Genomic DNA, 14,530 nt, shown 5'->3' on the forward strand with positions numbered 1-14,530 from the left:
GCCTTGTTTCAACTCATTGCAATACCGTTTACGCTCACTTTTATCATTAGTTACCTTGCTGTTTTTATAATTTCAGATTACAAATACCTTTATCTACTATCCATATACCACTTGTATCACCATCTCTTCGCCGAACTAGGGCACCTATACAATTTACCATTGTATTGGGTGTGTTGGGGACACAAGAGACTCTTTTTATTTGGTTGCAGGGTTGCTTGAGAGAGACCATCTTCATCCTACGCCTCCTACGGATTGATAAACCTTAGGTCATCCACTTGAGGGAAATTTGCTACTGTCCTACAAACCTCTGCACTTGGAGGCCCAACAACGTCTACAAGAAGAAGGTTGTGTAGTAGACATCAGATTCCCCCCTCCGGCAAGGTGCCGGAACGGGTCTAGATTGGTTTTCGGTTCCTACAGAGGCTTCTGGCGGCGGAACTCCCGATCTATTGTGCTCCCCGATAGTTTTAGGGTATATGGATATATATAGGCGAAAGAAATACATCAGGGGAGCCACGAGGGGCCCACGAGGGTGGAGGGTGCTCCCAGGGGGTGGGCGCGCCCCCTGCCTCGTGGCTTCCTCGTTGATCCCCTGGCGTGCACTCCAAGTCTCCTGTATTGCTTTCTTTCCAAAAATAACTTTTCCGAAGGTTTCATTCTGTTTGGACTCCGTTTGATATTCCTTTTCTACGAAACACTGAAACAAGGGGAAAACAGAAACTGGCACTGGGCTCTGGGTTAATAGGTTAGTCCCAAAAATGATATAAAATAGCATATAAATGCATATAAAACATCCAAGGTTGATAATATAATAGCATGGAACAATCAAAAATTATAGATACGTTGGAGACGTATCAGTCCACCAGAGCACCACAACCACATTTGCGACCTCGTCTCTGCTCCGCCGCCCTCTACGACCTCGTCTGCGACCGCATCCATTGAGGTGAGTTCTTCCATGGATCATTTTTGTTTCTTCAGTGAACTGGTTATAGTAGTCGTCAGGGTGTTGCTCTTCTGCAATTCATTCATCTCTATGATGTGGTTGGTGCTTGCGATGAGTTGATCTTGCATTTCTTTTGGATGATGGATGCACTTCGTATAAATGAAAAATGCAGCAGTTCTTTCCAGTAGTGAGCTGATGATCCTGTGTTTCTGTTAGGCATTTGGCAGAAATGCAAAACGTAGTGGGTTAGAGCTGGTGATGGTGGTTGTAGTTGTGCTGTTCTGAGTTTTGGCCAAGGAGCATTGTCGGTGTCAAAACCGGCAGATCTCGGGTAGGGGGTCCCGAACTGTGCGTCTAGGCCGGATGGTAGCAGGAGGCAAGGGACACGAAGTTTTACCCAGGTTCGGGCCCTCTCGATGGAGGTAAAACCCTACGTCCTGCTTGATTAATATTGATGATATGGGTAGTACAAGAGTAGATCTACCACGAGATCAGAGAGGCTAAACCCTAGAAGCTAGCCTATGGTATGATTGTTGATGTGTATGTTGTCCTACGGACTAAAACCCTCCGGTTTATATAGACACCGGATAGGGTTAGGGTTACATAGAGTCGGTTACAATGGTAGGAGATCTTCATATCCGTATCGCTAAGCTTGCCTTCCACGCCAAGGAAAGTCCCTTCCGGACGTGGGACGGAGTCTTCAATCTTGTATCTTCATAGTCCGGGAGTCCGGCTGAAGGTATAGTTCAGCTATCCGAACACCCCCAAATCCAGGACTCCCTCAGTAGCCCCTGAACTAGGCTTCAATGACGACGAGTCCGGCGTGCAGATTGTCTTCGGCATTGCAAGGCGGGTTCCTCCTCCAAGTACTTTATAGAAGATTTTAAACACAAAGATAGTGTCCGGCTCTGCAAAATAAGTTTTCCACATATTGCCATAGAGAGAATAATATTTACACAAATCTAATCTGCTGACGTATTCCGTAGTGCGACACACCATGGCCAAGCTTTTATCCGAGTCGTTTCATTATCCCACCTCAGCGCGTCATGCGAGGCGGTTTCCTTGGCACGTCTTGTCAAAGCAGAGATCATGTCCCCTTATTCCAGGATTCTCATCAATACGGGCGTGGGTAACCCAACCGTGCCTTTGATTATGGCGCTTGGAGATAAGCGAGTTTTACCAGGCTGGTGGGGACATGTAGTTGTGTCCACCCATATAAGGGGATAAGGATCCACCTTTTCACCCACGCCTTCTTCCTCCTTTGCCTATCCATTCTTGCGCACTCGAGCTCCAGCGCCCAAGTCCGCACTACCACCTCAACCTTCTCCAGTCATGTCCGGAGCGGGAGGCAAGTGGATGGTCTCCTCCGTCACGGAGGGACACATCAAAAAGCTGAGGAAGGCCGGATATCTGGCTAGCGACATCGCGCACCGGCTTCCCGAAAAGGGGCAGCTCATCCCCACTCCTAGGCCCCATGAGAGGGTGGTATTCCTCCCCCATTTCCTCCGCGGACTAGGCTTCCCTCTGCATCCATTTGTCCGGGGGCTCATGTTCTACTACGGCCTGGATTTCCACGATCTTGCCCCGAACTTCGTCCTCAACATCTCGGCGTTTATCATCGTGTGCGAGGCGTTCCTCCGCATCCGCCCCCATTTCGGCCTATGGCTTAAGACTTTCAACGTCAAGCCAAAGGTGGTGCGCGGCAGCCAGGCGGAGTGCGGCGGTGCCATGGTTGGCAAGATGGCCAACGTCCTATGGCTCGAGGGCTCCTTTGTGGAGACCCTGAAGGGGTGGAAATCATGGTGGTTTTACGTCACCGAGCAGCGCGACGCCGAATGGGTCGCACCCCCTGAGTTTCAATCCGGCCCCCCTACGCGGCTCACCTCCTGGAAGGAGACAGGCCTGTCTTGGGGTAAAAAAGGAGAGCTGATCGGACTCCAAACATGCATCCAAACCCTGGTGGATAAGAAGCTCAAGCTTGTCAACGTAGTCCAGGTTATGCTCATCCGCCTGATCCTCCCGTGTCAACGACGGGCCTTCAACCTGTGGGAGTTCGACCCGGCGCAGCATCGAACTCTAAACAGGCTCTTCGACACGACGTACGAAGATGCCTGGAGGATGCTTTTCAAAGGCGCCGAGGCTCTCGCATCCGCTACCGAGGATCACGGATTCAGTACTCAGCATCACGCTCATGCGGTAAGCTGTTTTTGTCCTTTTACAGGGTATCAGTTTTTCATAGTTTGACTCTATGCGGGATCTAAGTTCCCTTATCTGTGATAGGATTGGGAGGTGACGTCCGGACAGATCAACTGTTCGGCTCCTTTGCCCGAAGGCCCAGCGGACGCTCGCTTGGCGAAGCTGCTGGTTCCGGCGCCCTATGTGGTGCCGGAGAAGAAGGCCACGAAAAGGGCCACGGGGACTCGAAAGAATGCCCGGCGCCAGGAGGTGTCGAATTCGTCATCCGACGGTCCCGAAGCGCCTTCCTCTCGTGAAGACGAGGAGGAAGAAGAAGAGACCTCTCCCCCTCCAGCGGGAGGAGAGAAGAAAAGGAAGGTCGCCCTCTCTGAGGAGGCCGGAGGGTCCAAGAAGGGGAAAACCCTTCCTCCGGATTACTCCAATGACGTCGACGATGGCGAAGAGGAGTGGCAGCCCAGGGCCAAGCCCCTGGCAAAATCGTAAGTATCCGGATACTAGAGTAATTCATAGTATTCATTTATTGCACAGCTTTCCCTTATGTCGAATATGCTTATGCAGCCCACCCAAAGACCGGCTCGACGCGTCGTCGAGCGGCTCACTGGAATTGTCGGATGTGAACTCGCTTCCGACGGCTTCCTCCCCCCGCCCTATGGACGACACCGAGGTGTTGTCCCAACAGATTCCAAGCAGGGAGGAGGTGGTCCCGGAGGTGCCGCAAGGCGACCTCCCGGACTCCAGGAGTAAAGGGGATGAAACCCCCCAGGGCTCCAAGTCCGGCTCTAGGCCGGACACCACTCCGGAACCTTCAAGGGTTCCGGAGTCCGGCGGGTGACCTCCTTCTAAGAGGAGCAAGTCCACCGTGCCGGCGACCCCCGTCCACCCGAAGGCGCCGGACAATATGTTGGAGGCGCTCCAAGGCGCCTCCATCGACGAGGAGCACCGCGCTATTATGAGTGCGGTGGTCCAGAAGGTTCAGTCCGCCAAGAGCGGACTGACTGAAGCTTGTACTAGCCTTTTGACAGGCTTTGAGGTAAGTAAATAATGTGTAAATGATATTACCGCATAGACAGTAGCCCATGATGCTCTGTTGGGCGTTCGGGAAGAAAAGCCGAATAGAGGATCAAAAAATTCGCAAGAGTCTAACAAAAGGAGTCAATATGCGTGTGCAGGCTTCTCTGCTGGCGTCCGCCGTACTCACTGCGAAGTGGACACGCTGAAGCAGAGCCTCGAGAAGTCTGAGCGAGAGCTCGGGCGTGCCAAGAAGCAGCTCGAGGAGAAGGAAGGTAAGAAATACCTTGGTTGAATATGTATATAAAAAAGGTGCAATTGCAAGAAATAACAGGATTAACATGGCTATTGTAGGGGCCACATCTGAGGTGGCGACCCTTAAGCAAGCGCTGCTCGAGGCCGAGAAGAGTGCGGCCGCGGAGCGCACCGAGCGGGAGAGGTATGAGGCCGAGGTTGGCAAGGTGCGGCAAGAGCTCCAGATTCTCATGAAGAAACATGAGAGTTTGGAGCTTCACTCGAAGACGCGAGCGTCCGAGCTCGCGGCGGCTATTGAAAATGCCAAGTTTGCCAAGGCCGAATCCTAGACGACCCTCCAGGAGTTGGATGAGGTGAAGAAAATAGCAACGGGTAAGGCATTCTATATGCAAAGTAAACACATAAACGTGAGTTACTTGATACTTACCCGAATCCGGAGCTCTCCAGGGGCATTTGCAGATCTTCCCCGGAGTGTATCCGATGCCGCCGCATTCTATCAAGCCGAGGAGGGCAGCTCGACGGAGAAGGTGTTCTGGTCTCAGTATGCTGAGGCCGGACACCCCGTGCCCCTGAGCGACCAACTGAAGTAACTGGTCGAGCTCCACAAGGCGGCCGAACAGGCCATGAAGGGCCTCCTAGTTCGGCTGTGGCCTGGAGAGGCTCTGCCTGGGAGCTATTTTGGGCTGGTGCGGCGGCTGGTGGAGGCCTGTCCAAGGCTCAAAGTCATCAAGCACTCTGTCTGTATTGAAGGTGCCCGTAGGGCCTTTGCCCGTGCTAAGGTGCACTGGGGCAGGCTAGATGCGGAGAAGCTTGTGAAGGACGGGCCACCAGCGGGGAAAGAGCATCGCAAGCCCGAAAATTACTATAAGGATGTTCTGAAGGGTGCCCGCCTTGTGGCGGATGAATGTACTAGGGATGTAATTTTTGAGTAAAACTCGCTCGTTTTTGTCATGTGCGCTGAAAACTTGTTCATATGCGCTGAGCAATGCTGCTTGAATTTAAAATATTACCTTCTGTGCGGCTGTTTATCAATACTGAGAGATGGCGAGTCGTCGGCTTCTGCCCCCTTGCCACTAGTGCTGGGGTGTTCGGGGATAAATCTGGGCGCTCTTTTTCCCATGTTTGGGTCCTTCGAGGGAGGCGCTCAGCCCGACGAACGAGGCAATCGGACTATAATGCGTGAACACTCTCACTTAGCCATAGAATTCTATAATTATAAATTTCGGCGAAGCCCCTAGTATTCGGAAGACCGAGTTCGGGGCACTATCCACGCCTTGGCCGGACAGAGCCGACTCGTCGCCCTAAGCGGCATAAGTCTTTAGGGACTCGAAAAAACCTCTCGAATAGCGACCAGCTCTCGCTTCATCATGACAGTCAGTTTTAGCTTTCTCCACTGAGGTGCTCGGCCCAGCTCAACTGGGGCACAATCGCAGTGGATCTCCTAGTGCTACCTTAGCCGATATAGCGGAACGTAAGGCACCAAAACATAGGAGCCAGGCAAACCCAACTATTATTCGGAGATGATGCATATAATGCTATAAGTTCGGGGTGCCGCACTTGTGAAAGTGTTCGGACTTCTCACACCATATTGAGGGGTGCTAAAAGCCCCTGGCGTATTTTGGCCGTACCAAGTTGTACGGGTGCAACATGTCGTTAAGGAACATTTATTTATAAAAAGATAGTGCAAAAATAGACAAAAGCTATGCATTGTTTATTAGAAATAGCTGCGATCAAAGCAGAACGATACAAGTAATGCAATAAATGAAAAGTTGGACTATTTAACATGTCTGCTCCAGGGGCAAGCTGCGGAATAGTATGCAAAATAGGTATACTACTCGTGATAGAGACCACCTGGGATTTCCGTAATGCGGCATGGCTTGTCTGCTTCCCTGGTTCTTGCATTGTTTGTGCGGCAATTGAACTGCCGAACAGGCCTTCCGAAGAGTAGAGTCCTGGAAGTAAGAGAAAAGTAAAAAATCGGCAGCCCCTAGTGCGGTTTAAGCCGTGTTTTGGGCGTGTCGTGATGGTTCCCCTCCCCCTATGCCCATGGTATTTCTAGAGCGTAATTATGTACGCGAAGTACTGGCGTCGCCTTTTTGCTAGGGTTGGGGTTGGGGCCGCATTGCTACGCCGGCTCGGAACGTGCAAGGCGGTCTTGTTGTAGGTTACTCCGGGCGCGCTTGACGGTGTTCGGACGTTTAATGGCCGGACTGGAGAACTGCCTGGAGAGGCTGCTTTGTACTTCCGCTGCAAGGGCCGCCGTGTGCTCCTCCGTTCGGAGGGAGCGTTCGGTGTTTCCATTGACCGTAATTACTCCACGAGGGCCTGGCATCTTGATCTTAAGGTACGCGTAGTGCGGTACCACATTGAATTTGGCGAATGCGGTTCGTCCGAGCAGTGCATGATAGCCACTGCGGAATGGGACTATGTCGAAGACCAATTCCTCGCTTCGGAAATTATCCGGGGATCCGAAGACCACTTCAAGTGTGACTGAGCCTGTACAGTTGGCCTCTACACCTGGTATTACGCCTTTAAAGGTCGTTTTGGTGGGCTTAATCCTCGAGGGATCGATGCCCATTTTTCGCACTGTATCCTGGTAAAGCAGGTTCAGGCTGCTGCTGCCATCCATGAGGACTCTAGTGAGATGAAATCCGTCAATAATTGGGTCTAGAACCAATGCGGCAAATCCGCCATGACGGATGCTAGTGGGATGGTCTCTTCGATCAAAGGTGATCGGGCAGGAGGACCATGGGTTGAACTTTGGGGCGACTGGCTCTACCGCGTATACGTCCCTTAACGTGCGCTTCCGCTCCCTTTTTGGGACGTGGGTGGCGTATATCATGTTCACCGTCCGCACTTGTGGGGGGAAACCCTTCTGTCCATTGTTGTTCGGCGGCCGAGGCTCCTCGTCGTCGTTGCTATGCAGCCCCTTGTCTTCATTGTCGGCGCTTAACTTGTCTGCCTGCTTGAACACCCAACAATCCCTGTTGGTGTGATTGGCCGGCTTTTCGGGGGTGCCATGTATTTGGCACAAGCGGTCAAGTATTCGGTCCAAGCTGGACGGACCCCTAGGATTCCTTTTGAATGGCATTTTCCGCTGACCGGATTTAGAGCCTCTGAATCCGGCATTAACTGCCGTATTCTCAGCATTGTCGCTGTTAATGCGGCGCTTCTGCTTGTTGCGACGCGACCTGCCACTAATGTCCCTGGTGTCCGAACTACCAGGGTTCTTGGTCATATTGTTGCTACGAGCAAGCCAGCTGTCTTCTGATACGTCCATTTTGTGTCATGCTTTTATGTTAATATTTATTGCATTATGGGCTGTTATTTCACGTTATGTCACAATACTTATGGCTATTCTCTCTTATTTTACAAGGTTTACCATGAAGAGGGGGAATGCCGGCAGCTGGAATTCTGGCTGGAAAAGGAGCAAATATTGGAGACCTATTCTGCGCAAATCCAAAAGTCCTGAAACTCCACGAAATATCTTAAAATAAATGAAGAAAAATCGTCGCCAAAGATGAAGGCCAGGGGGCCCACACCCTGCTCACGAGGGTGGGGGCGCGCCCCTCCCCCCTGGGCGCGCCCCCCTACCTCGTGGGCCCCCTGGTGGCTCTCCGACGCCCATCTTCTCCTATATGAAGTCTTTCGATGAGAAAAAAATCATAAGCAACTTTTCGGGACGAGACTCCGCCGCCACGAGGCGGAACCTTGGCGGAACCAATCTAGGGCTCTGGCAAAGCTGTTCTGCCGGGGACACTTCCCTCCGGGAGGGGGAAATCATCACCATCGTCATCACCAACTCTCCTCTCATCGGGAGAGGGCAATCTCCATCAACATCTTCACCAGCACCATCTCATCTCCAAACCCTAGTTCATCTCTTGTATCCAATTCTTGTCTCTAAGTCCGGGATTGGTGCTAGTAGGTTGCTAGTAGTGTTGATTACTCCTTGTAGTTGATGCTAGTTGGTTTACTTGGTGGAAGATCATATGTTCAGATCCTTTATGCATACTATTACCCCTCTGATTATGAACATGAATATGCTTTGTGAGTAGTTGCGTCTGTTCCTGAGGACACGGGAGAAGTCTTGCTATTAGTAGTCATGTGAATTTGGTATTCGTTTGATATTTTGATGAGATGTATGTTGTCTAACCTCTAGTGGTGTTATGTGAACGTCGACTACATAACACTTCACCATTATTTGGGCCTAGAGGAAGGCATTGGGAAGTAGTAAGTAGATGATGGGTTGCTAGAGTGACAGAAGCTTAAACCCTAGTTTATGCGTTGCTTCGTAAGGGGCTGATTTGGATCCATATGTTTCATGCTACGGTTAGGTTTACCTTAATACTTTTGTTGTAGTTGCGGATGCTTGCAATAGAGGTTAATCATAAGTGGGATGCTTGTTCAAGTAAGAACAGCACCCAAGCACCGGTCCACCCACATATCAAATTATCAAAGTACCAAACGCGAATCATATGAGCGTGATGAAAACTAGCTTGACGATATTCCCATGTGTCCTCGGGAGCTCTTTTCCTTATATAAGAATTTGTCCGGCTTGTCCTTTGCTACAAAAAGGATTGGGCCACCTTGCTGCACCTTATTTACTTTTGTTACTTGTTTCTCGTTACAATTTACCTTATCACAAAACTATCTGATACCACTTATTTCAGTACTTGCAGAGAATACCTTGCTGAAAACCGCTTATCATTTCCTTCTGCTCCTTGTTGGGTTCGACACTCTTACTTATCGAAAGGACTACGATAGATCCCCTATACTTGTGGGTCATCAAGACTCTTTTCTAGCGCCGTTGCCGGGGAGTGTAGCGCCTTTGGTAGGTGGAATTTGGTAAGGAAAATTTTATATAGTGTGCTGAAATTTTCTGTCACTTGTTACTATGGAAACTGAATCTCTGAGGGGCTTGTTCGGGGTATCTTCACCCCGTCCAGTAGAGCAAAGAGTTTCTCCTCAACCTACTGAACCTATTGAAAATGAAACTCCTTTTGCATTTCCTTCGGGTATTATGGAAAAACTGCTGGCTAATACTTTTACAGGAGATGGGACAAAGCATCCTGACGAGCATCTACACTATTTGGATGATATTTGTGGATTATTTAAGCTTGCAGGTATACCCGATGATGTTGTTAAGAAGAAGGCTTTCCCTTTATCTTTGGAGGGAGACGCATCAACATGGTATAGGCTATGTGATGATACGAGATCATGGAACTATAAAAGAATGAAATTGGAATTTCATCAAAAGTATTACCCTATGCATCTTGTTCATCGTGATCGCAATTATATGTATAATTTTTGGCCTCGCGAAGGAGAAAGCATCTCTCAAGCTTGGGGGAGGCTTAAATCAATGTTATATTCATGCCCCAATCATGAGCTCTCAAAATTGACAATTCTCCAGAATTTTTATGCTCGGCTTTCTGATAACAATCGCACCATGCTCGATACTTCTTGTGCTGGCTCTTTTATGATGAAGACTATTGAATTCAGATGGAATTTATTGGATAGAATTAAACACAACTCTGAAGATTGGGACCTCGACGAAGGTAAGGAGTCAGGTATGACACCTAAGTTTGATTGTGTTAAATCTTTTATGGATACCGATATTTTCCGTAAGTTTAGCACTAAATATGGACTTGACTCTAAGATAGTAGCTTCTTTCTGTGAATCTTTTGCTACTTATGTTGATCTCACCAAGGAGAAGTGGTTTAAATATCATCCTCCCATAGAAGTAAAAGTAGCTGCACCTATTAAAATTGAAGAAAAGACCATCACTTATAATGATCCTATTGTTCCCACCTCTTATGTTGAGAAACCACCTTTCCCTGCTAGAGTAAAGGATCATGCTAAAGCTTCAACTGTTGTTCATAAAAGCAATACTAGAACTTATACACCTCCTGAGGAAGTCAAAGTAGAACCTAATATTGCTATTGTTAAAGATCTCTTGTCTGATAATATTGATGGGCATGTCATTGATTCTCTGGTGAAACTGCTAGAATTGCTAAACCCTGTGATAGAGATAAACATAGACCTGTGGTAGGCGTGCCTGTTATTTCTGTTAAAATAGGAGATCATTGTTATCATGGCTTATGTGATATGGGTGCTAGTGCTAGTGTTATACCCATTGACTTATATAAAGAAATTATGCATGATATCACACCTGCTGAGTTAGAAGATATTGATGTTATAATTAAACTTGCCAATAGAGATACTATATCTGCAATGGGAATTGTTAGAGATGTTGAAGTATTGTGTGGGAAAACCAAATATCCCGCTGACTTTCTTGTTCTTGGTTCTCCACAAGATAGCTTTTGTCCCATTATTTTTGGTAGACCCTTCTTGAATACTGTTAATGCTACGATAGACTGCAAAAAGAATGTTGTTACTGTTGGCTTGGATGATATGGTTCATGAGTTTAATTTCTCTAAATTCAGTAAACAATATCGTGAGGAAGAATTGCCTAGTAAGGATGAAATTATTGGTCTTGCTTCTATTGCTGTACCTCCTAGTGATCCTTTAGAACACTATTTGCTAGACCATGAAAATGATATGTTTATGAATTAAAGGAAGGAAATAGATGAAATATTCTTTAAACAGGAACCTATTCTGAAACACAATTTTCCTGTTGAAATCCTAGGGGATCCTCCTCCACCCAAGGGTGATCCCGTTTTTGAGCTTAAACCGTTGCCTGATAATCTTAAGTATGCTTATCTTGATGAAAAGAAAATATATCCTGTTATTATTAGTGATAACCTTTCAGAGCATGAAGAAGAAAGATTATTGAAAACTCTGAAGAAGCACTGTGCCGCTATTGGATATACTCTTGATGATCTTAAGGGCATTAGTCCCACTCTATGTCAGCATAAAATAAATTTGGAAGCGGGTGCTAAACCAGTATGTGATCCTCAACGACGTTTGAATCCTAAAATGAAAGAAGTGGTAAGGAAGGAAATACTCAAGCTTCTGGAGGCAGGTATAATTTATCCCGTTGCTGATAGTCAGTGGGTAAGTCCTGTCCATTGTGTCCCTAATAAGGGAGGTATTACTGTTGTCCCTAATGATAAAGATGAATTGATTCCTCAAAGAATTATTACAGGTTATAGGATGGTAATTGATTTCCGCAAATTAAATAAAGCCACTAAGAAAGATCATTACCCCTTACCTTTTATTGATCAAATGCTAGAAAGATTATGCAAACATACACATTATTGCTTTCTAGATGGTTATTCTGTTTTGTCTCAAATACCTGTGTCGGCTAAAAATCAATCAAAGACTACTTTTACATGCCCTTTTGGTACTTTTGCTTATAGATGTATGCCTTTCGGTTTATGTAATGCACCTGCTACCTTTCAAAGATGCATGATGGCTATATTCTCTGATTTTTGTGAAAAGATTTGTGAGGTTTTCATGGACGACTTTTCCGTCTATTGTTCCTCTTTTGATGATTGCTTGAGCAATCTTGATCGAGTTTTGCAGAGATGTGAAGAAACTAATCTTGTCTTGAATTGGGAAAAGTGCCACTTTATGGTTAATGAAGGTATTGTCTTGGGGCACAAAGTTTCTGAAAGAGGTATTGAAGTTGATAAAGCCAAGGTTGACGCTATTGAAAAGATGCCATGTCCCAAGGACATCAAAGGTATAAGAAGTTTCCTTGGTCACGCCGGATTTTATAGGAGGTTCATTAAGGACTTCTCAAAAATTTCTCGGCCTCTGACTAATTTATTACAAAAAGATGTACCATTTGTCTTTGATGATGATTGTGTAGAAGCATTTGAAATACTTAAGAAAGCATTAGTCTCTGCACCTATTGTTCAGCCACCTGATTGGAATTTACCCTTTGAAATTATGTGTGATGCTAGTGATTATGTTGTAGGTGTTGTTCTAGGGCAAAGAGTTGATAAGAAATTAAATGTTATCCATTATGCTAGTAAGACTCTAGACAATGCTCAAAGAAATTATGCTACTACCGAAAAGGAACTTTTAGCAGTTGTGTTTGCTTGTGATAAATTCAGACCCTATATTGTTGATTCTAAAGTAACTATTCACACTGATCATGCTGCTATTAAATATCTTATGGAAAAGAAAGATGCTAAACCTAGACTTATTAGATGGGTTCTCTTGCTGCAAGAATTTGATTTGCATATTGTTGATAGAAAAGGAGCTGAGAACCCAGTTGCAAACAACTTATCTAGGTTAGAGAATGTTCTTGATGACTCACTACCTATTGATGATAGCTTTCCTGATGAACAATTAAATGTCATAAGCACTTCTCGTAGCACTCCATGGTATGCTGATTATGCTAATTATATTGTTGCTAAATTTATACCACCTAGCTTCACATACCAACAAAAGAAAAAGTTCTTTTATGATTTGAGACATTACTTTTGGGATGACCCACATCTTTATAAAGAAGGAGTAGATGGTGTTATTAGACGTTGTGTACCTGAGCATGAACAGGAACAGATCCTACGCAAGTGTCACTCCGAAGCTTATGTAGGACACCACGCTGGAGATAGAACTGCACATAAGGTATTGCAATCTGGTTTTTATTGGCCTACTCTCTTCAAGGATGCCCGTAAGTTTGTTTTATCTTGTGATGAATGTCAAAGAATTGGTAATATTAGTAGACGTCAAGAAATGCCTATGAATTATTCACTTGTTATTGAACCATTTGATGTTTGGGGCTTTGATTATATGGGACATTCTCCTGCCTCCAATGGATACACTCATATTTTAGTTGTTGTTGATTACGTTACTAAGTGGGTAGAAGCTATTCCAACTAGTAGTGCTGATCATAACACTTCTATTAAAATGCTTAAGGGAGTTATTTTTCCGAGGTTTGGAGTCCCTAGATATTTAATGACTGATGGTGGTTCACACTTTATTCATGGTGCTTTCCGTAAAATGCTTGCCAAATATGACGTTAATCATAGAATTGCATCTCCTTATCACCCACAGTCTAGTGGTCAAGTAGAATTGAGTAATAGAGAGCTCAAATTAATTTTGCAAAAGACTGTTAATAGGTCTAGAAAGAATTGGTCCAAGAAACTTGATGATGCATTATGGGCATATAGAACTGCATATAAGAATCCTATGGGTATGTCTCCGTATAAAATGGTTTATGGAAAAGCATGTCACTTACCTCTCGAACTAGAACATAAGGCATATTGGGCTATTAAAGAGCTTAACTATGATTTCAAACTTGTCGGTGAGAAGAGGTTATTTGATATTAGCTCACTTGATGAATAGAGAACCCAAGCCTATGAAAATGCCAAGTTGTTTAAAGAAAAAGTTAAAAGATGGCATGACAAAATGATACAAAAGCGTGAGTTTAATGTAGGCGATTATGTATTGCTATACAACTCTCATTTAAGATTTTTTGCAGGAAAACTTCTCTCTAAATGGGAAGGTCCCTACGTTATCGAGGAGGTCTATCGTTCCAGTGCCATAAAAATCAACAATTTCAAAGGCACAAATCCGAAGGTGATAAACGGTCAAAGAATCAAGCACTATATCTCAGGTAATCCTATAAATGTTGAAACCAATGTTATTGAAACCGTAACCCCGGAGGAATACATAAGGGACACTTTCCAGAACATTCCAGACTCCGAAAAGGAATAGGTATGTGGTACGGTAAGTAAACCGACTCCAAAACAATTTTTAAGGCAATATTTCTTCGTTTTGGAATATTTAGAAAAATAGAAAAATAGGTAGCAGTCCAGGGAGGACACGAGCCCTCCACGAGGGTGGAGGGCGCGCCCTACCCCCCTGGGCACGCCCCCTACCTTGTGAGCACCTCGTGTGCCCTCCGGACTCCATTTTCCTGCACGATACGTATTTTGGTCGGTAAAAATTCATTATATATTCTCCCGAAGGTTTTGACCCCCGTATCACGCAAATATCCCCTGTTTTCGTTTCGAGCTGTTTCCGTTGCAGATTTGAGAATTCCGGAGACTCGATCGTCCTTCTATGAGGGTGAGCCTATGCCATGGAAGGGGACGACAAGCTTGCATCATCAACAACACCTCCACCTCCAACAACAAAGAAGGAGACCTCATCACATGGGTATGGGCACTCCCCTTGGCAACTGCCAAGCTTGGGGGAGGTTCCCCGGTATCG

This window comes from Triticum urartu, chromosome 3A (assembly GCF_056163025.1).
Source record: "Triticum urartu cultivar PI428250 chromosome 3A, HENAU_Tu73, whole genome shotgun sequence".
NCBI classification, from domain to species: domain Eukaryota; kingdom Viridiplantae; phylum Streptophyta; class Magnoliopsida; order Poales; family Poaceae; genus Triticum; species Triticum urartu.